The 24,007-nt window shown below is 40.5% G+C and overlaps 1 protein-coding gene across 1 annotated transcript in view; it reads right to left on the reverse strand.

The window, feature by feature from the left end:
* AGBL4 (ATP/GTP binding protein like 4) overlaps positions 1 to 24,007 on the reverse strand; it is a 956,697-nt gene that overhangs the window by 414,936 nt on the left and 517,754 nt on the right. The gene's annotated exons all lie outside the window — the stretch shown is intronic.

The following is a 24,007-nucleotide window of genomic DNA, read 5'->3' on the forward strand; positions in this document are numbered from 1 at the left end:
TAGAAGAAGTTGAGGCTGAAATGTTGATATGGAACTCATTAGTGTATAGTTGGCACCTAAAACTATGAGAACAGATTGGATTAATTGGAGAATGAGTATAGCTAGAGAAGAGAAAAGAAGAGTGGCCAGGGTACTCAAACATTCAAAGTATAGTAGGGCAGGAGCCATCAAAGGATTCTGAGAAAGAGTGGCCACTGAAGAGGAGAATGAAGAAGAGAAGGAGAAAGAGGACAAAGGGAGTGTGGTGTCTTGACATCCTAGAGAAGAAAGTTAAGAGTTAACTACGAAATGCTGCTGGGAGGTCTAGGAACACGAAAATAGAAATGACCATTAGAACTGGCAGAATGTCAGTCTAGAAAGATCTTTTTTTTTTTTTAATTAATTTTATTATTAGTTTCAAGTATACAGCACATTAGTTAGACATTTATATAGTTTATAAAAAAAATCCCTCTAATTGCTCTTTCTCTCCTCTGGCTCTCCAACTAGCCATTACATTAATGCTAACTGCATTCCCTTGATGAAAACTATTTCAGAGGAACACTGGGAATAGAAGCTCAACCCAAATGGAATGAGATGGGTGATGCATGGTGAAGAAGTGGAAAGGATGAATATATATAATTCATTGGAGAAGTTTTGCTATAAAGTGGGGCACAGTAATGGGCTGTAGGCAGAGGGAAATATGGGATCAGCGGAGGATAGCGCGCTCTCTCTCTCTCTCTCTCTCTCTCTCTCTCTCTCTCTCTCTCGCTTGCCTGCCTGCCTGCCTGCTCTCATATATAGATATGAAAATCTAGAAAATAATAAATTTAAGATATAGATTAAACAGGAATAATTGTAGGAATCAAATAGGATCTAGAATACAGGAATTTGGCTTTAGATAGGAACAAGAGTATGTTTCCATTTTGATAAAAAGAAAGGCAGTGTGTGGATATGCATATAAGAAAATTGGTTAATTCTGAGGTAGCCCTTATCATATGGCTTCTGTTTTATCCATTAAGAATTAGATGAGGTCATCAGCCAAAATGACCTACTTGACTCCATCTTCCCAGTGTTTAGAAAAGTGCCCAGCATACAACAAGCACTGTATAAATGTTTGTTGAATGAACCAATGACCAAACAAAATTGTACATTATCTGGTCTCATGAATTGATGAATCTTCTTAACTCAAAATAGCTCTTAGTCATAACTGAAATATTGGATCTGCCACTTGACAGCTGTAAGACTGTGGTGAAGGTAGTTAAACTCTCTGAGCCTAGGGTTTCTCATCCATAAAATGGGAATGACATACCAACTTCACAGGAATATGATAAAATTCAATCAGATACTACATATAAAGCACTTGGTACAGAGCCTGGCACATAGTAACTGCTCGATAAATGGATATTACCACCAATAATAAATATTATTATTGTTGCTACTCCTACTAATATTGCTCACCATCAAATTCTTTCAGTTGTTTCTTCAAATGGATTGCAAATGGCTGTAAAGTAAAAGACTCTGTCTTAAGAGCTCTTCATAGTATATTTCTGTTTTAAATGGTAGTAGCTAATCAACTGCTTTGGGTGATCCAAGGAGAGAAAAAACTCTTTAGGTTGGGTAGTCAGAGAAAGTTTAAAGCCAATAATTTGAAGACTGAAGCCAACTATTTCATGTTTATCTGCATTTTGAAAAGTGCAATTGCATTAGTTATCCCTTCCTACCTTCACGAGTGCTCGAAGATAGACATTTTTCTTTCAATTTCATAAATACCGAGAGATTTAGAGAAGTTAAATGACTGGTTCAAAAGCTCAGTTAATAAGAATGGGGTGGAAATGTCTGCATTCAAATGCTGTGCTCTCCACTACATTCATTTTTCTGAAACTTGTCACAGAAAGCACCAAAAATAATGAAGCTGGCAATAGAAATGAGGGGCCCATCCAAGCTACGACCTGCCCACCTGACTTCACGTGGCAGAATGTCTCCCTAAATCTCTTCTTCCCCTCTTTTGGGGTATATGGATGGATCGTACTTCCTATGAATATTTCAACCACAGTGAAGTATAGCCTTGTGACTAAGTTCCAACCAGTGGAATGTAAATGAAAGTGATGTGTGCCACTTCAGGCCTAAGCCTTAAGAAAGTGGCCTTTTTCTCTCTATCTCCCTTTTCCTCTTTCCACCAGCTAGATCCTTAGTGAATGTGAATTTGACTGTGCAGATGACAACAATGCCTGAGGTCAAGGTAAATCTGGGCTTTGGAAGGAACATGGGTTCCTGAATAACTCTTAAGAGTATAGCTGCCTGCCAACCTGGACTGCTCAGTTCAAAACGAATTTGGGAAAGAAAAATACACTTCTTTGTTCTTTAAGTCATCATATTGTTGGGTTTCTTTGTTACAGCAGCCTGTCCTTACCATTACTAAACACACAGTGGTGGTACGCACTTGAGAAGACAGTTGCAGGAGAAGAGGCTCAGGGGAACACGGCAGCTGCCTAAAGATCTTTCCATGGCTCTTAAGAGGCAGAGCAGGCAGATAAGCCCTACATAGTCCCGGAAGCAGGACCAGGACAGATGCATGACTAGAACCCAAAGACAGAGTTCACTTCCATAAAAGGGGGAGCTTTCACTGAGTTGCTCTATCATAGAGAGGGATGTCTTTAAAGGTAATGAGTTCCCTGCCCTGTCAGTTCAGGTGAGTGAAGAGAGATGAGATGACCTACTGATGAAAATGCTATAGCCAGGGCTCAAGCTTTGTTGTGGGATTGAACTAGATGACCTTTGAGGTCTCTTCCATCCCTGACAGTCTAGACTACAGAGGAAAACAAATCTCATCCAATTAAGGGCCTCAGAAAAGCAAGTGATGACTCACTGATGTAGAAGCTGGTTGTGCCTGGAGTTCAATTGCCCTAATAATCATCATCATCACAGAAGTTCTATTGGCTTTTTCCCCCTTTGATTAAAGTCCTCAGAAATACCTTCAGGCTCCCTTCCAAACAAATGGCCCATTACAGAAACTCAATTTTAATCTGATCTCTCCTTCGGTAATTACATTCTTAGTCAGGGGAACAGGACATTCACTTAATGAAGGGGATGCAGCTCAAAGGGTAAGCACTGCGGACGTCCAGAAGCGAAGAGAATGCATTTGGCATGACGTGCTTCCATCAAAACACATTAGAAATATGTTGTGCAGTGTGGCAACAGCCCCGGCTTGGAAGGCAGGAAGCCTGGGTCCTCTTGTGCCCTTGACCCTGACTTACCCTCTCTCTCTCTCACTAGGTCTCTGCACCCCACCCCATCCCTACTGAATTCACATCCCACAAAGCAGTCTGAAAGACTACCAAAACCCCAAATATGATTAAGACTCTCTGTTCTTTAAATATTTCCCTGAACCCTCACTGCTTCTGTATAAACTCTAACAGGATCTACAAGACCCTCAGTCCCCTTGATCTGAACCTGTTGGCTCTTTTCACCACCAACAGGGTCTATTCTATTTGAGCCATGCTTGGCTTCTTTCAGTTCCTAGAAACAGGCTTGTCTTTCCTCATTCTGTGCATAAGCCCTCTGTCAGGAACACTTATCTGACCTCCTGTTTCTCTAGTTAACTTTCATGTACCTGTTGGATCTCAGCTTATTTTTTATTTCATTTAAAAATCCCTTATGTACAGCATAGAGGATAGAGTCAATATTATTGTAATAGCTATGTGTAGTGCCAGATGGGTGCTAGAATAATCGGGGTGGGGAGTCACTTCATAAATTATATAAATGTCTAACCATTGTACTGTATACCTGAAACTAACATAAAATAATAAATAAATAAATGGGGGGAAAAAATAAAAGCTCCATATGAAGCACTTAGCATGTGCCAAATACTTTATAAATATTAACTAAGTGCTTTATAAATATTAACTAATTTCATCCTCATCAGAGCTCTACAAGGTACATACTATTATTATTCCTATTTTACAGATGGAGACACTAAGACCCAGAGAAGTTATGTATCTTGTCCAAGGTCACACAGCTAGTAAGTAGCAGAGCAAGGATTTCAACCCAGGCAGTCTGGCCCCAGAGTCCATGTTTCTAACCACTACACTATGGTTAAAGTATCACTTCTTCAGGGAGACCTCCCTGACCAGGTGATCTCCCTTCCAATAGATATGGTCTATTGGAGCACACATCGCTCCTGGTGATTGTGTTATGCCATCTTCTCTGCTAGACCAAGGGCTCTGGGAAGTCAGGGATCCCTTCTTTCTTTTTCCTTGCTGTACCTGCAGGCCCCAGGATACAGTAGAAACTCAGTAAATAGCTTTTGATTGAACTAATGGAGATGTGGATAAGATTCAGTTTTCAAATATGTAAAATGAGGAAGTTTGTCTTGGTCTACGTTTTTTTCCATAGCTTTGAATAAGAAGAGTCCTGGATTCGAATGTTGGCCTTTATATATAGTGGAAAAGTGTCATGGTGCAAGTTATTTAAACTATTTGAAACAGACGTTTTCTTTGTAAAAGAAATTTGGATTAGATGACTTTAAAGATTCTTTCAGCTCTAGAACATCTCAGAAGTTTATAATCAATGCATATTTTGGGAGGTTATGGAAAAATATGTTTATTATTTTCTTACATTATTGTTGACTATTTGTGACCTGGTGTAAAATTCTTACTGTGTATACCACTAAGAACAGAAAACATTTTGAGGCTTAGAAGCACAATTAGTTTTTCAGGCTGCTATGAAATGAAGAGAATTTAGGAATAATAGAAGGCAAGAATAGTGAAGAGAAAAGAATACAAGACTGAGAGTCGAAGCTCAGAGCTGAGCGCTAGGATCCGTCATTTACTCATTGTATCACCTAGAACAAGTCAGTTGACTGAAAAGTTCCGATTTTAAATTGGACTAAGTGCATTTCATACGGATACTGCTTTCTCTTTCAAAGATTATGCTTGAATTTTCAGGAACTTGCAGATCTGTTTTCTTCAAGGAAGAACCTAGTACCTATAGTTCCCAGTCTTTTGTATACTCCCCGCTTTCCCATCCATCCCCAGATAGTCCAAGGAGAAAACAAAACATCTGAAGTTACAACATAAATCATCAAATCATGACATCTCAAAGTGGCTAATATCAAATTGAAATCCTCAGTTGACAAAAAGTTATTTAGCTCTTATTGTACATCAGACTCCATGGGAGAACTTGGGCAAGCCCCTTAACTATTGTTCTTTAGTGTTCTCACCTATAAAATGGGGACATTTGAGTACAACTGCAGGAAGTCAGGAACACTCAGACTGGGCAAGAAGATTCTAAGCTTCTATCTGATCTAGATCTTTGGTAGGAAAGTCCTCTTAGTGACCATCTTTGCAGTGAACTCTGCTTCCCATTATGGTAGGTGGCATCATAATTTACCCAAGCTTCCAAACCTTGACTCCAACCCTAATCCTCTCCTTTCACAATCTACTAGTCACCAAGCCCTCTCAATTCTAACTCCTGAATATCTCTTTTTAACAACTCAGTTCTCACTGTTGTGTAATCCCCTCATCTCTGTAATGGTCTCTTCGTTTGTTTTCCCATACCAGTCTCTCTAGCCAGAGAGAAGTTCTTAAATTTAAGTTTGAACATATTACTCCCTTGCTTAAATGCCATCAATGATTCCCCAGTGCTCAGGGTAAATTCAAACCTCTGGTATGTGGTCTATAAGAATCCTTACAATATGGCCTCCACAGACCTGGATTGGAAGTCTGGCTGTCTATCACTATCCTACCATTAGCATCTGGGTCAAGTTATCTAGCCTTACTAATTTGTTGTTTCTTCATTATAAAATGGGATAATAATCTCTACCCTATTGAGTTTTTGTAAAGATTACACTGAATATTGTGTTTAAGGTACTTGCTACATGTCTGGAACACAGCTAGAGTGCAATTAATCATTTGTTATTATTATTATTAACAACATGGAACTCAAGTCTTATGTGCAATTGAACATAGATATGTAAATTACCTTATATGCCAGTTTAGAGGCAGGAGTCAAACACTAACTGAGAAGTCACACACTAACCGGTGTCATCTTGAAGGAGGTAGTATCTGATCTAGGTTTTGAATGATCACCTGGTCAGAGAATGACTACCTTGGGCAGAGTTTGTTGGCCTACTTTGATGGTTGGTTTTCCCTGTCCCTTTCTGAGGCCTTGTTCACTGAAAGCTAAAATAATTAGCATGGAGTTTCTCTTTTCTAGGCTATGGTGATGCACTTGCTCTACCCATAAAAGGAAGGGCTTATTTTCCAATATAATTGATCCCTTAACCTTCAAAGACTCAAACATTCTCTCTCTGCCTTCAAAACAATAGAAAATTAAAAGAACAATTTCTCTTTACCTTTTAAATCTTGGCAACCTAAAATAGGAGTGAAGGAGAGAACATTAAGGTCTCATTGGTTTCAATTCTCAACAATGTAATGTGTAATTTTTCTCATTGGAATTTCAAGAACTCTTATTATTTAATCTGTTATTTATTCTGTTAAAATACAGTCTTCCTTAAGAGCAAAAGGATTAATGGTTTCAAATTCCAGCACGTTGACCTTTATTCTACATTAAAACGCTTATTTGAAACCATTCTGCCAGGGCTCCCATAAGCCATTTGGTATTGAACATCTAAGGAAATATAAAGTTTAACTCCCACTCCAGTCAGGAAGCAGAATTTTAGAAATAAAAATAGGCTTTTGTAATGTGCATGCATAAATTCATGGAAGATGCTTTGCTGAGTTTGTGCACAGACCAGGTGAGCAAAGGCTTGGTTGGATTAGGGCCTATCTCCTCTGTTCAGCCTTGGCTCAGGTCCAGAATGGCCTAAAGCAAGGTCACTTCCTACTTACTTTCCTATCGCAAAACTACACACTTTGTCCTACAGCATTGAAGAGGTGGAAGAAAAAAAACCACAAAGAATGAATGAATCAATGAAACATTAAAAATAAAGTTTAAGATTTAATATGGGAGAAAAAGAAAAAGAAAAGAAGAGAATGCACATTTATTGACTTCCTACATTAAGTATTGTACTAGGAGGTCTTTTCGTGGTTTCATCTGCAAAGAATCCCTTGGCTCAGGTAGCAGTGACTCTCCCTCCCTCCTTGAACTCCAACAACACCATACCAATGACTCTTTAACGCCATGGCCCTTCTCACCTTTCATCATAGTTACTCATGTATGAGTCTCATCTTCCACACTTGACTGGGGGTTTTCTTTGAAGGCAGATACATCTGATGCCTTAATCATCGCTCTTTCACTGAGATCCACGCTCATATTTAGTGCCTGTTACTGTTGAATTCTGGTGAAATAATCACTGCGAGTATCCCCAGTCCTGTCTGTTCAAAATCTGCCCATCAGTTCCATTAGTAATACAGCCCAAACAAGATCCATTGCCTGGTTCCCTACAAAGCTCTTGGAGCCAGATGTGGGCAGACATCCATCTCTCTAGCTTTCCCCTGGGACTTCAGCTTTTCACTGAGTTTGATGAAATTCCAGAGTCTCTGAATAGTCTAATGAGTCCCTTATGCCATCATTTAAAATGTGTGCTAATTGGCACCAACTCAAAAGACTAACATCTCATCTCTACAGTGTCTCAGGGGCTGGGACTCCATTTGATCTACCTCCTTCGCTTAGCATGACACCTACACCCTATGTGAGATCCTCCATATGAAATGATGGCTTTCTTGGCAGAACTCCTATTGTCCAGTGTCTGAGCTCTTTTTTTTTTCACTCTCAATATGAAATGAACAAATTCAACTGGCAGGAGGCTTCTAGTGTTGAACACATGGCATTCCCAGAGCTGGAGTCAGAAACAGATTATCAAGAGATAAAGTCTTGACTGAGAACACCCTGTAGCGACACCATAGGTATGATGAGCATATGAGAGGGACAATGTATTGAAGAGAGTACCAGAATGAGTGGATTGAAATGAAATGAAAAGACATATAAAAAGTATCTTTCATAAAGCCGGCCCAGAATAGGTGCTCAATGAATGAGTCATAGTCCCTAATATGTCATCCCACAAACTTATAGAAAACATTTCACTTATGCCAGGCCCTAGGATGGAAACCACGGACAGTAATGAATCCGATCCAGCCCTTGTCCACAATTAGTTCACAATCTAGTAGGGAGAAAGTGGGGCAAGGATGATATTGGGTATAAAATGTTGGATTAGGATGTGTTTCCATAGTGTAGCGGTTAGCACGTCTGCTTTACATGCAGAAGGTCCTGGTTTCATGCCCCAGTGGAGCCACGGTCCATGGTCTACACTCATGCCACCCTGAGCAAGTCCGATGTCTGATCTCGGAAGCTAAGCAGGGTCTGGCCTGGTTAGTACTTGGATGGGAGACCACCTATGAAGACCAGGTGCTGTAGCATAAAATAATAATAATAATAATAAAATGTTGGATTAGAGGGAAGAAAAAGCACTGAGGGAAACAAAGAGAAAGGAGGCCATAACTCTGCCTGAGCAGTCAGCGAAGGTTTCAAATAATGAGTACATTTGTTCTGAGTCTTTAAGCATGAGCAGAAATTCCTAGAGTAGTTGATCTAAGAGAAAGGCAGATGGACCACTTGTACAAAGGCCCACAATGAACACATTTAGTTTACATTGTTTTCTGAGCACAATACGCAGTTTGGGACGGATGGAGGCATGGCTGGTAAGGACAGAGGAAAATAAGACTGGAAAGAGTTTGGAGCAAGATGTTTGATGATACTGCTTTTCATCTTGCAGTCCAACTAAACTCTTATGGGAATATTGTGAGGAATGGGAATGGGCATGGGCAGAATCAAGACTTGAACCCCCAGGTCAAGGACCTTTAATCCTGTGTTTTCCAGGATAAATAGCATCTGCAAAAAGGAACCAGGGAGATTTAGTCTGCAAAATGATATTACCTATCTGCTGACACATGCAGGCCATTCATCAAAAACACAAAACTCAAAATGACATTCAATCGAGCACTCTGAATTCCCAAAGAAACTAAAATTTAAGTGTGAATAAAAAGCTTTTAATACAATGGTATAAAAAGCAGACAGGTTAGAGGGAAGTCCAGAGACCCTCTCTTGGGGAGGCCATTCAGAGTACAATTTTCATGATTGTTTTGCCAGAACATAAGGATGGCACAGACATCAGTGAGCACAAGATCCAGATCCAATTGCCTGTTCTCCTAAAGAGGCAGTGGGTACAGGGAAAAATGAGACAGACATACAGAGACACAGAGACAGAGACAGAGACATAGAGACAGGGAGAGAAAAAAAGGGGGTGAAAAAGTCCAAAAGACACAAGTATGAAAAGGTGATGGGGGACGTCCTATGAGGGAGAAAACAGAGTCTCCTATATCCTAGACACTGTGCTAGGTACTTAACATAGGCAGGTCATTTTTATAAGATGGAAAAAGATAGATGGAGAGTTTCAATTGACTCTTATTAGGCAACCTAAACCCATAGCTCTAGAAAATAGACCTATTCTCAGAAGCCTATACTAATAAGTATTGTGGTTGCTGTTGCCATTGAGTAAATGCCATGTTATCCATAAGAAGGAAACACTCCTGACCTGAGCTCCAAATTCCACTATTCTGTCTGCAGTTTCAGCTTAAGCGTTTCTCCCCAGTTTCAATGTAAACACCTAGAGTGAAGGATCCAGGAGCCCCTTTGGCTGAGGTGGAAAAAGTGAGTATGACAGCAAAGAAAACAAAGAGATGAATATTTAGAGATGATGTGTCTTTGGTGATATGGCTTGCGTGTTATCTTGGGGGTATCCGGGAAACCTCGACAGAATGTGACTGCAACAAGCTCAGTCTCTTTTTTTACTCATCATGAGTTCATTACAGTGCACTTAGCAATGGTGAGCAATGTCCAGGAATTCTAATGAGATGCTACTTGTGGCAGAGGCAGAAGCTTCTCTAAAGGGCACTGAGAGTCTTGATGATCCAGAAAATAATGGCAGAACAGACACACTTTGAGGAGCTCTATTTTACAAAGTTAAAAAGGAGGCAGCTTCACAATACCAAGGCAACCCTCCAATTTAAAAAGGTTATAGGCTCCATTACACCCACAGAAGGAGATGCTTTTCTGAGTTTCCTCACTTTACTGTCCATATCATATACTGTGCCTACTGCTACCTCTTCCTCATTCCATTTGCTGCTCCCCAAGTCTGACCCCTCTGGAAAATGCGTGCTCCTTCTGGCACTCAGCCACTTCCTAGTTGCTTACACTGGGAAGCCACACAGAGCACTCAGCTAGGAGTCGGGGCACTTGGCCCTCCTGCTGTGAGACCCTCAAGTGACTCTTTCAGAGCCTCACTTTCCCAGTCTGGAAGTATATGGCCTGTAGTCCCTTATAACTCAAAAAGATGATTATTCTATTACCCTTTGAGATCTAATTTAAGCCTTACATTCCAAAGCAAGTCATCTCTGATTACCTTGTCAATTTTCTTCTTGTCCTTTTCTATTTTTTAGAATTTTTTTTTATTAAAGTATGATTGGCATACTTATGTTGTCCTTATTGCTGGACCCATACATTTGTACAAGATTAAAGGTGTTGAAAGTCTTGATTCAAATACAGTAAAGGACCATTGAGAAAGTGGTCTGCTTTACTCTGTGCCATCTCATCCTTCTTCCCTATTCTCATGTGCCCAGCCCAGGGCTGAATTGAGCTGGATAAATATTTTTAAAATGAAATGGGAAGAAATCCTGCCTACTAAAGATGCTCTGTTTCTGGGAGACTGATTAGAAATGGCTTCCTGAGCCCTAGATTAGCAGTGTTCTGAGCAGATTGGTGGAAAGGATATTGCAAGCAGAAGGAACAGCATGAAGTACAAGATAAGTGCTTTAGATCGAGAAGTAGTATAATATTATGGTTAAGAATACAGACTTCGGAATCACGACTTCTTTGGCTTCCAATCCAGCTTTGCCACATAATAGTGTATCCTCCCGTGCCTCAGTTTCTCCTTTTATAAAATGTTGGGACTACTAATAGTACCCTCCTCATAGAGAGGTTAGGATTATAAGAGTTAGTATGCGTAAAACAATTGGAACAGTGTCTGGCAACAATGTAAATGTTCGTTAAAGGTAAGCCATTATTATTCCTGGATCACATAGTCAGAGGTCAAGGATTAAAGAAATTGAGGCTGAGTGTACTGGCCAGGGCAAGGTCATGACAAACTTCGCATAATCTGTAAAGAAAGGACTTTAGCTTTTTATCTATCAAGATAAATACAAAATTGAGAATTATATGGAAAACTGAAGATCAGATTTGAGTTCTAGAAGATCCTGCTGGGGCTTGTGAAAAAGAAATTGGAGAGAGGTGAGAGTGGGAGAAGAGAAAACAGTTAAAAGGTTGTTAAAATAATCTATGGGGGATGTTTGATAGCTTGGACCAGAGCTCCGTATTTCCTCCCAGCGCTAAATGCCCCCACACATTATTTCCAAAGGCGGATGGAAGGAGGCCAGGTTTTCACAGAGTGACCACCTTTTCACACAGCAATTTATCCCATGTGCCTTCCCAAGGTTGGGCCAACTTTTTCACATTTTTTATTCCTGCGTGTTAGTCACTAATGAAATCCCTACTCATTAGTGCCTTCTAAAGGTCTAGCTGCCCCGCCAGCCCACATGTAGCTCCATCCTACAAGGAGTTCCTGATTGCTCTGTCATCCTCTCTCTTGGAGCTACTTAATTATGTATGACAAATACTTCAGGTGGCTATCAAACTTATCACTCAAAGTCAGGGCACTTCTGAGAGTAAAAAAGAATACTATTAATAATCACGTTGAGTTGATAGCATAGATAGTGAGTATATACAGTCACTCTATCAGTGGTGTGGAGATACCCTACTTCATGCAGTCTTTCTGTTTGTAATATTTCCTCTCGTCCGCACAGTACTTTCCAGTTTACAAAAAACTTCCACTTAATTGTTTCATTGATCCTAATACCAGCTGTGAGAGTCTAGGAAGGCAGGAACTATTTCTTTCACCAAAGTAGCTTTCCTTATGTCATCCAATTAGCCAGTGGCTAGAACAAGACAGAACCTTCTGCCGCCACCCTGGGGTCTGCTTTAACCCTTTACTATGGTAGGGTTTTATGGGTAATTGATTTTATCCCCTCGGGCTGACAGTGGAAGAAAGGATCATAGCACACTTCCTTCATCTCTCCCCTATCTAAAACTGGGGGCATGGTAGGGAATTAAGAAATTGAATTGAGTGGCTAATAAAGAAACTATTGAAATGTGGCAAAATACCAATTAATAAATATAATCATCACTCCAGAGATAATTATAAATAGTTATCTAGATGGCAGAATTTCAAGTGATTTTTTTATTTCTTCCTTATTCTTTTCTATATCAGGATGTACTAGTTATATAATTTTATAAAATGCTATTTTCACTTATTTATTCTTTTTAAAGAAAGAAACAACTGAGAATCCTCAGTGAAAGGAACAATCTCAGTGGAAAAAGAAAAAGAAAAACATAGGCTTTTGAGCTAGACCTGAGTTACAATCTTAATTCTGCTCTGTGACCTTAAGCAAGTTCCATATGTCTCTGAGCCTCAGCTTCCTAATTGGTGTGTTAGAGAGACCACCATCCACCTTAAGGGCTGTTGTTAAGATTCCATAAGATTCAAAACGCAAGAACCCCAGGTAACGGCTTGGCTCATGGCTGACTCTCAATAAATGTTCATTCCCTTCACGGGGGTGTTACTGACGAAGTCTCCCAAGGCTTCTGACAAGCCTTGCCGCCTCCTCTGCTCACAGCTCTGGAGCTATCCAGGGTTGCCTGTGACAGCTGCACCCCTCAGCATGTGGACAGGGCTGTCTAGAGATGCTGGGTGCCTAATGTGGGGAGGCAGTCCTGTCAGAATCACTAGGGGTTAGTCAGCCCGCCTTCAGGGTTTCTGACAGGATGTTTTGATAAAATAAATCTATTTTAAGTGACTGTAATGAAATACTAACCAGTGTCTGAAGGGCTTTTAAGATGTTTTTAAGAAGTTTCAGATCAAAGGCCCTGGGAAGGCTGACTTCGTGCATTAAATATTTAGTCTGATTCAGTCACTTGAGAGCGCAGGCATTTTGACATTGCAAGAGGGAGAAAGCACATTCCAGCTGGGGCCATATTCACGTTAAAGACACAGGTGATGGACTCATCACCAAGGGACCTATCTTCAGGCTCCTATTGGCTGGAAGGTTAGATGAGGTGACCTCGAAGGCTGCCTGCCTAAAGATTCAGGATCTGACAGAATTATTCATGGTCTATAGGGACTGAGCATGCAGGCCCCTCAGTGAGCTCTGACAGCAGGGATCTGCCTTCCCAGCTGCCACCATAGGTCTTAGTGCCTGTCACTCTGCACACTGCCACTTGGAGTCTGCCAAGTGCCTGACTCCTGCAACGTGCTCCGCAGTCCAGCTGGGAGAGACTGTCCTCAAGACCACACATGGCACATGGCTCACAGAGTCCTAGCGGGCAAGGCTCAGTGTAAAGAAAAGACTTGCAAAATGCTACACTGGGCATGTCTGGGGCTGGTATCAGGAACTCCTGTGTGACAGTTCTAAGGTCTTTCCAATATATTATATTGTCTCTTCAATGACAAACTACCATCTTCAAGTGGCCATAAGAGTTAGAAGAAGAAGCCTAGAATGGGTGTAAGGTAGTGGTTTTTGATCTATATCAGGTCATAGCTACTTTTGTAAGTCTGGTGGAAATGACAAATCCTCTCCCAGAAAAATGCACACATGTACATAATATACCACATTTGGCCACTAGTGCTGGGGAATTTGGCAACCTTTTAAACCTATCCTTGAACTTCAGACTGCAAAACTTTGGTTTAAGGTCATAACAAGAAGGAACTCTGCCTGTTTAGCTCTACTTAATCTTTTATTACCCTCCACCAAAATTATAGGCTGCATATTTTTCTACCTGGCAAGCTGAGGAGCTGCAGTTACATCAAAGTATGCCAAGTAAGTAGAAAATCTAGGATGAAGTTACCAGGTAGGACAGTAAGAAAGGGCAAATTTATTAGCCCCTGTCTGACCCAGCCCAATTCTGGTTTTGCAGGCACTGTTGCCTCAACCTGGGAGATTAGCAATGCTTGGTTTCTGCCCCAGCTCTGACAAGGCAGGAAGCATGTAAGCAGCCTTAGCCTCGCCTACAGGTAGGATTTTGTTGCTAGAAGCAAGAACACACACACACACACACACACACACACACACACAGCTGAGGTGAGCCCCAGAGTCTTACACACCAATGAAGTCAGAGTTGGCCACAGTGCCTCTCTTGGAATGCAAGGTCACTCTCAACCTAAAACTGAGAAGTCCCACCTCACACCCTTACCATCACTTCTCCTAGAGCCTGGAGCATGTTTCCAGGGCCCAGGTAGTGGTGACAGACTGAGGGGAGAAGAAGAAATAGGTCACTATCCACCTGATATCCAATACCAACTATTGCTTGGAAGTTTTTTCTGATGTGACCGATCCCTTTTAGAAATACATGTGAGTTTGACAAATATTTCTGGATATTGAGTGTCCTGGCTAAATTTAACATACTCCCCAGAATTTCCCTTCCTCTCCATTTTGGCAGTTCTACCATTCATCAGCTCAAAGAAGCCAGAACCCCAGGCACAGGGCTTGATTCCTCTCTTTCTGTCACCTATAACATTCAATTAATCACATGTTCTGTGAATTTTAACTCCTAGATATTTCTTGAATCTATCAACTCTTTTCCCTCTTTCTTACTGTCTTGTTAGAGAACTCTCTAACAATGCTCTCTGCCTTTTAATCCATCCTCCACATAGCAGCCCAATTGCACTTAATATAAAACAAATTTGACCTAGTTGCTCCCTTGTTTAAACCCCTACATCGACAATCCCACCAAAAGCAGAAACAAAACAAATGAAATAAAACCCTGGTCTCTTCCTTCCATTCTAATTTCCCTGGGTGTTTCCTTGGTCCCTTGACTGTGAACCTTCAAAAGTCTACCAATTCAAAAGTCACGGGCTCCACAGAAGGATAAGAGGAACTCTGAGCTGTCCCAGGGTTGGAATAGGCTGCCATGGAGATAGCAAGTTCCTTCTGCCTCAAGGGATGTCTGTAGAGCCTGGAGCCAAAGAAATGTCAAAAAGCTCTGCTTTTGGACAAGAGACTGGTTATATGCTGTATGAGGGCAAATTCTGTCCAAGGGTTTCAGAATAACACATACCTTCAGGTCAATAACATGTATTGATAATAACATTGACATCTGTGTGAAGCTGCCCCACCTTGAGAAAAGCTGCTTCTCCTTGGAGACCAGCCTGAGCCACAGCCAGCACAAGTGGGAAGCTGTGCTGGCATTTTTTTTTTTTTTCTGGTCAATGTAATCAGTGTAGACATTCCAAGTGAATAATTTATGCCTCCTAAAATAAACCAGCTGGAGCCAAGATTGTCAAATGTGGTTGTCTATCTTGATCAAAGTAAGCAGGTAAGTACCAAATCTCTCTTCCTTCTGTAAACACAGCTTTTTAGGCATTCCTTACTAAGTAATGAGAAAGAGACAAAGTCTTAAAGATAACAAAAACAAACATTTTTCACTTGTGTAGCTCTTTAGAAATTCAATATGCTGTTAAATTATAGTTACCAATTGAGAAACTAATGTGTGCCAGGCAATATGGCAACTGCTGTATAGACCTTATGTTTTAATTGTAGGCTTTCGAGACAAATTGCTGAGGCTTAGCTCCCAAGTCCCTACTCTACTACTTACTTACTAGGCTGTGAGATCTCAGGCAAGTTAATGAATTTCTCTGTACCTCAATCCTTAATCTTTAAAATGAACAGAGTAGCAGACAGGTCTCAAACTGTGTGGCATATATAAGTGCTTAATAAATATTAGCTTTGGTTGACATTATTGCTGACAAATACCTTGAAAATTAAAGGTTATTTTTTCCAAATGCGCAGATGAAGAAACAGACTGAGCACTGTGAAATCATTTGCTTATTTTGGTAATGAATTAGTGATGAAGCTGAAATTCAAACACTGATCTGTCTGACTCCAAAACCTCTATGTTCTCTTTCCATTTGAGTGTCATGGTTATCATTACTACTATGGCTGTTTTGTCACTATCATCATCACTAACAGCTTTAATAATAATGCCCTCTAACATGGGTATAGCACATTTCAAGTCTTCCAAGAAAATGTAGATACATTTTCACAAAATTACTAACCCTCAGCACAATAAGGAACTATATGGAACCTCAGCCATGCTCTCCATCTCAGGACAGGAGCTATCTCTGTGGCACCCTTCACAGCAGATCATCTGTTCAAATTGGACTTTATCAGTTCTGAGAGGAAGCAACACGAAAGGTTCATTGCCAGGAAAAGCAGAGCTGGGCAGGGACCCAATTATATGGGAGGCTCCAGTATTGAGGAAGCTCTCGAAGATGGAAACACACCTATCATTTTTTTTCACCACATTCAGGCCCTCGGATTACACAGAGGGAGGTTCCTGGAGGAGGAGCCTTCATAGACTAAAGGAAGGGCTGACCTGAAGGAAGGGCAGCCAGATGAGCTTCACCCATTAAGAGATAACTGAGGAGGGACAGGAGCCCCAAACAACACCAAAAGAATCTGGAGTCTTGCCTCATCTGCGCTTGTATCTTCATCCGCTACCTTGTTCCCTAGCTCTGCACCTACAGGGTTTAACAGAAAACTCTGAAACAGAAGAGGGCCTATGACTGTTTTGTGGGGCAAAGAAGAGGAGAAGCTAGCAGGACTGAATCAGCCGCCCCAAGCAGGCTAAATGAGGAAGCGCGGGAGAACAGGGCAGAAGCGGTAGCCGCAGGGAAAGTGGAAGCAGGCTGGGTCCTCTGGCGAGTCAGGAAGGAGGCAAAATAGAGCCCCAGAGGCAACTCTGCCCTGAGAAAGAACCCTGGAGACTCAAGAAGACAAAGCCTTCCTCACCTCCAAGTGCTTCCATGTTCCTATTAGATCCCCACAGTAACACGGGGTAGTCAGTGGAAGGGTCGATGCAGAATACAGAACGTATGTTTTAAAGTCAGACAGACCTGGATACAAACCGTGGTCCTGCCACTTACTAGCTATGTGAGATCAAGCAAGTAAATTAATCTGAGCCCTGGTTTCTCCATCTGTGTGAGGGAATAATAATAGCAACCTAGTGTTAGTCCTGAAGACGAAAAGATTCCATGATACATTGACACATTGTGTATGGAGAGAAAATAGAAGATAACATGACAAAAAGGGCTCCTCTGTGTGAAAATGCAAAGCACATGAGATTCCTAATCGGGGAACCTAGGCCATAATCTTGGGGACTACAGACCTCTTTTCTTCTTAAGCCTCCATTTCCTCAGTTGAGAAAGGAAGGTGTTAGAAGACTAATCTTTCAGGATCTTTTTCGGTCTCAACATTCATTACTTCAGCTGCTTGCAGTGCATCATGATTGGGAGAAAAGAGATGAAAACTCTCAGCCATCTGTCTACCCCCAACCCCTGTAAAATGGTGGCTTGAACAAACAATAACAAGATTGGGTAAAATTCTGCTGACCTAGTTAGACAAAGTTAGGAAATTTTTAAATATGTATGAATATTATTGAATGAAAAATAGGCTGATTCAAGTGGCTGCAGTGCATATTAATATCTCATTATTATCCACTTTAATGTAGGAAATATACTGGAAACTGCCTTTCCTATAAAATACAGTTTGGAGAAGAGAGTACTCCTCTTCTCAGCAAATAATTGTCTTCTAATGCCAAACTATGGTAAATAAGCCAGAGAAATCAAATAATACTGATGGATGAAGTTAAATAATTTAGAAAAAAGAAAACCAAAATTAAAAAAATTAATCCAGCCCAAGGCATGAGAGAGTAAACAGGGTAAGGATGTTCATGAAATGATATTTCTGAAGTGATATCTATTTAGGAAAACAAGGAATCTGAATATTTTCAGCAGTTTCTCCTTTTAAGAGAGATATGAATTAATATATCTGTTCAACAAAAATTTCCTGAGAACCTACTGTTAATCTAGAAACTATACAACCACAAAGAAGAATAAAATCCATGTTATAAGCCATGTATCAGTACTTTATTTCTTTTTATGGCTGAATAATATTCCATTATATGGATATACAACATCATTTATCCTTTCATCAATTGATGGACATTTGGTTGTCTGCACTTGTTAGCTATTATGAATAATGCTGCTGTGAAAATTCATGTACAAGTCTTCGAGTGAACATACATTTTCAATTTTCTTAAATATATATACCTAGGAGTTGAATTACTGGGTAACTCTATGCTTAACATTTTGAGCAACTGCTAAATGTTTTCAAAGCAGCTGCACCATTTTACATTCCTACCAGTAACACATGAGGGTTTCAATTTCTCCACATCCTTCCCAGCATTTGCTATTGTCTGTCTTCTTTTATTATAGCCATCCTAGAGGTTGGGATGGGATATGTCACTGTGGTTTTGATTTGCTTTTCCCTGATGGCTAATAATGTTGAGTATCCATTTATGTGCTTATTGCCCATTTGTGTATCTTCTTTGAAGAAATGTCTATTTAAATCCATTGCCCATTATGAAATTAGGTTTGTTTTTTTTTTGTCTTTTCATTGAGTTGTAGGCATTCTTTATATGTTCTTGATGCAAGTCTCTTTTCAGATATGTAATTTAAAAATGTTTTCTCTCATTCTGTAGCTTCTCTTTTCATTTTCTTAATGGTGTCATTTTAGCACAAACGTTTTTAATTTTGATAAAGTACAAGTTGTCTTTTGCTCCTTTGTTTTTGGTATCATATCTAAGAAACCACTGTCTAACCAAATCACGAAGATATACTCCTATGTTTTCTCCTAAGAACTTTATAATTTAAGCTCTTACAGATAAATGCACATTAAGAAATGTTTTGCCAAAGAAAAAGAATGGGGAAACAGGAAAAAGAGGAAGCAGAGGTCGGCAATATTAGAGAAAAGAAATAGCAGTAGCTGCTTCATTGGAGAATGTCAAACCATAGGCCCTGGAAGGTAGCACCTAACCCATTTCCCTCCTGTTCCCCACCTCCCTTAGACAAACAATGCCCTGAGAGAATGTTACTGCAACCTCAGACATGTTGCTGGCTAAAGGATCCCTTGGGAACTTCAACAGCTTGCTCTGGAAAGGAGAACAGATCCTAGCCAAGGGCCATCAGTCAAATCTCACCTGGATTTTCCAATTCCAGCTGCCACAGCATGGGGTGACTCATAAGCCTCTTTTTTCCAGGCCCTATGCTTTGTCCCTTTCATAGCCTGTGAAAAACACATCCCAATATATTGTTCCCAAGCCATTACTTTTGGTCGGCACAATCACCAAAAGTAACACAAAGCAAACCTTTTGAAAGCAAGACTGCAGAGTGAATCATTACTTACTTAGGTCAAAATCATGTTGGAAGTTGCTTTAAAATCCTATTTTTTTCAGACTCGCTTTAAGCTAAATAAATACAAAAAGGCCAAAAGTTGTAGCCAGTAGTCTGTTTTTTAACACTGAAACAATCTTCCTGAATACTAATAATAGGATTCTAGGAAAATGTCCAGTTCATTTATCAAGTCTCCCTGCAGCAGGACATTTTTGTTAGAAAATGGATAATAACAATTTGCAACTGATTCTCTTTTCTTTTCCCTAAGAGGCTTTACAAAGTCATCCACCATACTCACCTTTCTGAGTTTCCAACCACTGTATTTATAATACTTTTGCCTTTTAAGAATGGCCAAGAAACAATGTCAGAACTAGTTGATGGATAATTTTGATGTTTTTTCCCCCTTCTCTTTTCCGTTTTGTATTGATGGATGATGATTTGCTTTAGGCAGGGATTCTCTAAGCAGCAGCATTAGCACTGGGGACTTATTCTGGGACCCACTATCAGCCACAGCCTTCCTCAAACTGTTTCCCTTATTATATCCAGATCTTTCCTCTCTGCACCCCCAATGCTCTTCCACAGCTTTAGCCAGTCTTGAGCATGAACTTCTAGGTGTCTTTCCAATCTATACCCTCTACTACATCACCAGTATACGGTCTTCACCCATTAAGTATCCTCCAAGAGAGGGCCCAAATATTACCTCACCCATACAGTTCTTTCTGATTCCCTAGCTTTGGTTATGAGCCTCTTCCGTGTACCTACAGTCCCTTTCCCACTCCCCACCAATCATCTACACCTTGGTTCCTTCTACGTAGGTATTACCACCTGTAAGTAGTATAAGCTTGAAGAAGTTACTTAACCTTACTATGCCTCCATTTCCCCATCTTCAAAATGGGGATAATAGTAGTATCTGCTTCATAGTGTTGTTGAAGCTGATTAAACGAGATAATAAAGAAGGTCGAATAGTGCTGGGAATGTAGTAAATACTCTAAATGTTGTTCTCATTTTTGTATGACAAATTGTCTATAGTAATCCCCCTTTATCTGCAGTTGTCCTTTTCACAGTTTCAGTTACCTGCTGCCAACTGTCTGAAAATATTAAATGAAAAATTCCAGAAATAAATAATTCATAGTTTTAATTTACACACCATTTGAGTAGCATGATGAAATCTTGTGCCATCCTGCTCTGTCCCTCCCAGGACATGAATCATCCCTTTGTCCAGCATATCCATGCTGTATATGCTATCATCCCCACCAACGCCCCCATTACTAACTTAGTAGCCGTCTTTGTTATCAGATTAACTGTCATGAGATCGCAGTGCTTGCATTCAAGTAACCTTTACTTTATTGTTATAATTGTTCTATTTTATTATGTTATTGTTGTTAATCTTTCACTGTGTCTAATTATAAATTAAACTTTATCGTAGGGATGAATGTATAAAACATAGTATATATAGGGTTATGTACTATCTGCCATTCACAGGCATCTATTGGGGGTCTTGGAATGTATCCCCCATAGATAAGAGGGGGTGGGACTACTGTACTTTTAGGAAGCTTAGAGTCTGGTAAGGGACATGTGGTATTACAAATGTATTATATCCAAATAGTTACAAACAATCCAGGAGGCATTTTCGGATCTGTTATCTAACATCTACTAGAAGCCTCTTGTCATGACAATAACCCTGAAGGTAAATCACAATGCCTAGTTTTCAGATGAGGGGTAGAAAGGTTATTTGACAAGTCAAAGATATAAGTGACAGAATCAAAATTCAAACTGCAATATGGCACTAGCTGTGATGATCTTTCTACTTAAATTATGACTGAATAAGGGATATCTCCGGATACCTGTCGAAGATGGGAGACTAATGTATGAGGAAACAGAGGCACAGAGAGATTAAGTAATTAGCCCAAGGTTACACAGTTAATGAGTGACAAAGTCAGGGTTCTAACCCATGTTGCTCACATTACTGACTTAGGCATCTAAATTCTTTCTCACTGCCCTGTACGTGCCCAGTTAATGTTTGCAGAAAGAGTAGACATGTAAGCAAACCTTGCGGATGGGCCTGGGAGAGAGAAGCAGTGGGCTGCAGTAGACAATCTAGGAGTCAGCAGCTGGGCTTCCAGCTAGAGCTGTCCTACTAATTCACTGTGTGACTCAGGAAAGTTACCTCCCCTCTCTGGGCCCTAGTGTCTCCAGCTGCAGAAAGGTAGGGAAGTTTGCAAAGATTGCTAGCATCTGAGTCCTTTCTTCAAACTAAGTCTATCGGGAAGGCCGGTAAGTAGGGGCTGCTCTGGTGTGTACAGTAGGAAGGATGAAGAGAAGCCAGAGCCCCGACTTCTCAGAAGTCCCTCCTTTCCCTCCTCAGTGGCCCCTAAGGTACTATTCAGAGCTCAGATCACTCCTGAGGACACAGAGAGCATGGCTTTAAAATCTTAGAACTAGAGAAACTTAAGATTCTTCTTGGCTTTGACATTCTATGACTCACATAAAAGAAATGACCTTGTGCCCTAATGTTATATACCACAGATTCAACAAGACGGAAATGTGCTACAGTGGAAGTGACAAAGGACGACCATCCTGAGAGGTGCCAAGAAGGGATTCTGGCTATAACAGCATGACTTCTCCGCCTACCCTCAGTCCTGTACATACCTTAAATACAGTAATACTCCCTAAAGCTATGAACAGAGGAAGACAGATATCGAATGAGTAATCAGAAGAGTGCTAAATGTTTTAAAGGAGAAATGGAATATATTATAGACACATGTAACAGAGGCTCTCAAACTGTCTGGAGAACGTTGTATCAGGAAAAAATTCCATGAGGAAATGATGTTCAAATTGGATCCTGAATATATACTAGGAAGTAGCTAGGTAAAGGGCCAAAGAGAAAGTACATTCCAGGTACGTGGGCCAGTGTTTATACAAGTTAGGGAGAAATTCACTGCTCTCAGAAAGAACTGTAGAAAGGCCAGTGCATAGACAGCAAAGTGAAAGGGGTATGAGAGAGGCTGAAGAAGCAGGCCAGATTATGCGGATTCTTACAGACCATGTTAAGAATTTGTTATTTTACCTTAAACTACTGAACGGCAGGATGTTCAATGGGTAATTTTCATGGATACCGAAATCACTCATTTTGGTGGCAGCAGTACAGTGGAAAAAATAATTAGGGACCAAAGTCTTCCATGATTAAGGAAAGTGTCTAAGAGGTCAGCAGATGACAGCAATAAGGATTGGCAGGGGGCTTATATAGACTGATGGATGGCATGAAGCTCAAAACATCTTTTTATATGAGGTCTTTTTATTAAAGAGAGAGCAAAGAATGTTCTAAAAGTAGCAATCTGTTAGCAAGAAGGATGCCAGATGGCTGGTGTTCAGCGAAGAGGTTACTCTGTCTCTCCTCAGGTACTACAGGAACAGTGAGGAGGTGAGGGGAACACAAGGTTAGGAGGAGGGCTGGGACTTTCAGAAGCTACTGCAATGCTGATGTAGCCATCGAAACAGAATAGAGCCTGGAGGTCTGTTTACCTCATCTTATATCTGAGGCTAAAGAAGCTGTTGTAACTTCTGAGAGATGCTGATAGTTTGAACTAGGGCACTGGCAGCACAAATGAGAAAGGGATAGATACTAAGGATATTGATTGTGGCCTTGATCATACTTGGTGATGGACAGTATGTGAAAAGTGAATAAAAAGGAGTTAAATAGGACAGGTTTCTCGCATGGGCAACTGGAATGATGGTGATGTATTCACTAAATTAGGAAACCCAGGTTTGGAGCAGGTGTGTGTTAGGGTCAGCCTCTGCTGCGTGAGGTAAATCGGACATGTGTCTCCTGTTCTAGTAAAGGTAGAGCCCAGGGGCACGATTCCTAGCACTTTCTCTATAGGCCATTTTTTACTTGGGGTTGAGGTTTGGAATGCATCAGCAGGGCACATTGGAAACCCCTCAGCCAGACGCTGAGAGGATGTATCTGCCTCCAATTGATTTGGACAGCTTTTGGAGGGAATCGCAAAAACTATGCCAAGAGATTGGTGACTTATCAAGTGGACTGCTGGAAGGGAGCCAAACCACTAAGCTTGTTTAATTTAGAGTGTCTGATCAGGACAAGGTTTGGTGCAGATGGGGGTCCACAAGAACTCTCCTGAGAGGTGGATTAGGAGATGATAATTGAGATTACTAACTTCCAACAATTACTCAATTTAAAACTCAGCTAAAAAGATTTCATTATTTTTCATACATTTGTTTGGTCAAGTTGCCAGCTGCAACTCCATGATTTTTACTTCAAAGGGAAGAAAGAACAAAAGGAAAGAAACAAAAAATGGTAGGGGACTACTTTATTTTGAAGTTATCATGCAGGTCAGAATGGTCCTCTCTCTCTGTAGCCTCTCTTCAATGGTGTTATTATCTTTTCTTCCTCGACTTTCCTGCCTACAAGGTCATTGGTTCCCTCAGCTCCTTTTTGAGATCCTGGCCTTTCCACACAAGTCTATACAAGGATTGTAGTAGAGGCTGCCGAGCTCTATAGATTAAATTCTTCCAGATTTCCTTATACATGTCAAGTCTGCTCCTCTTCCTCCTTACCCTAGCTTTCTGGCTTTCTTTGATTATATCATGTCCTTTTATTCTCTTCACTTTGGCTTCATAATTCAGCCTTCTTTATACTTTTTATTTATTTATTTA

Source organism: Pteropus alecto, unplaced genomic scaffold, assembly GCF_000325575.1.
Source record: "Pteropus alecto unplaced genomic scaffold, ASM32557v1 scaffold25, whole genome shotgun sequence".
In the NCBI taxonomy this organism is placed as follows: Eukaryota; Metazoa; Chordata; class Mammalia; order Chiroptera; family Pteropodidae; genus Pteropus; species Pteropus alecto.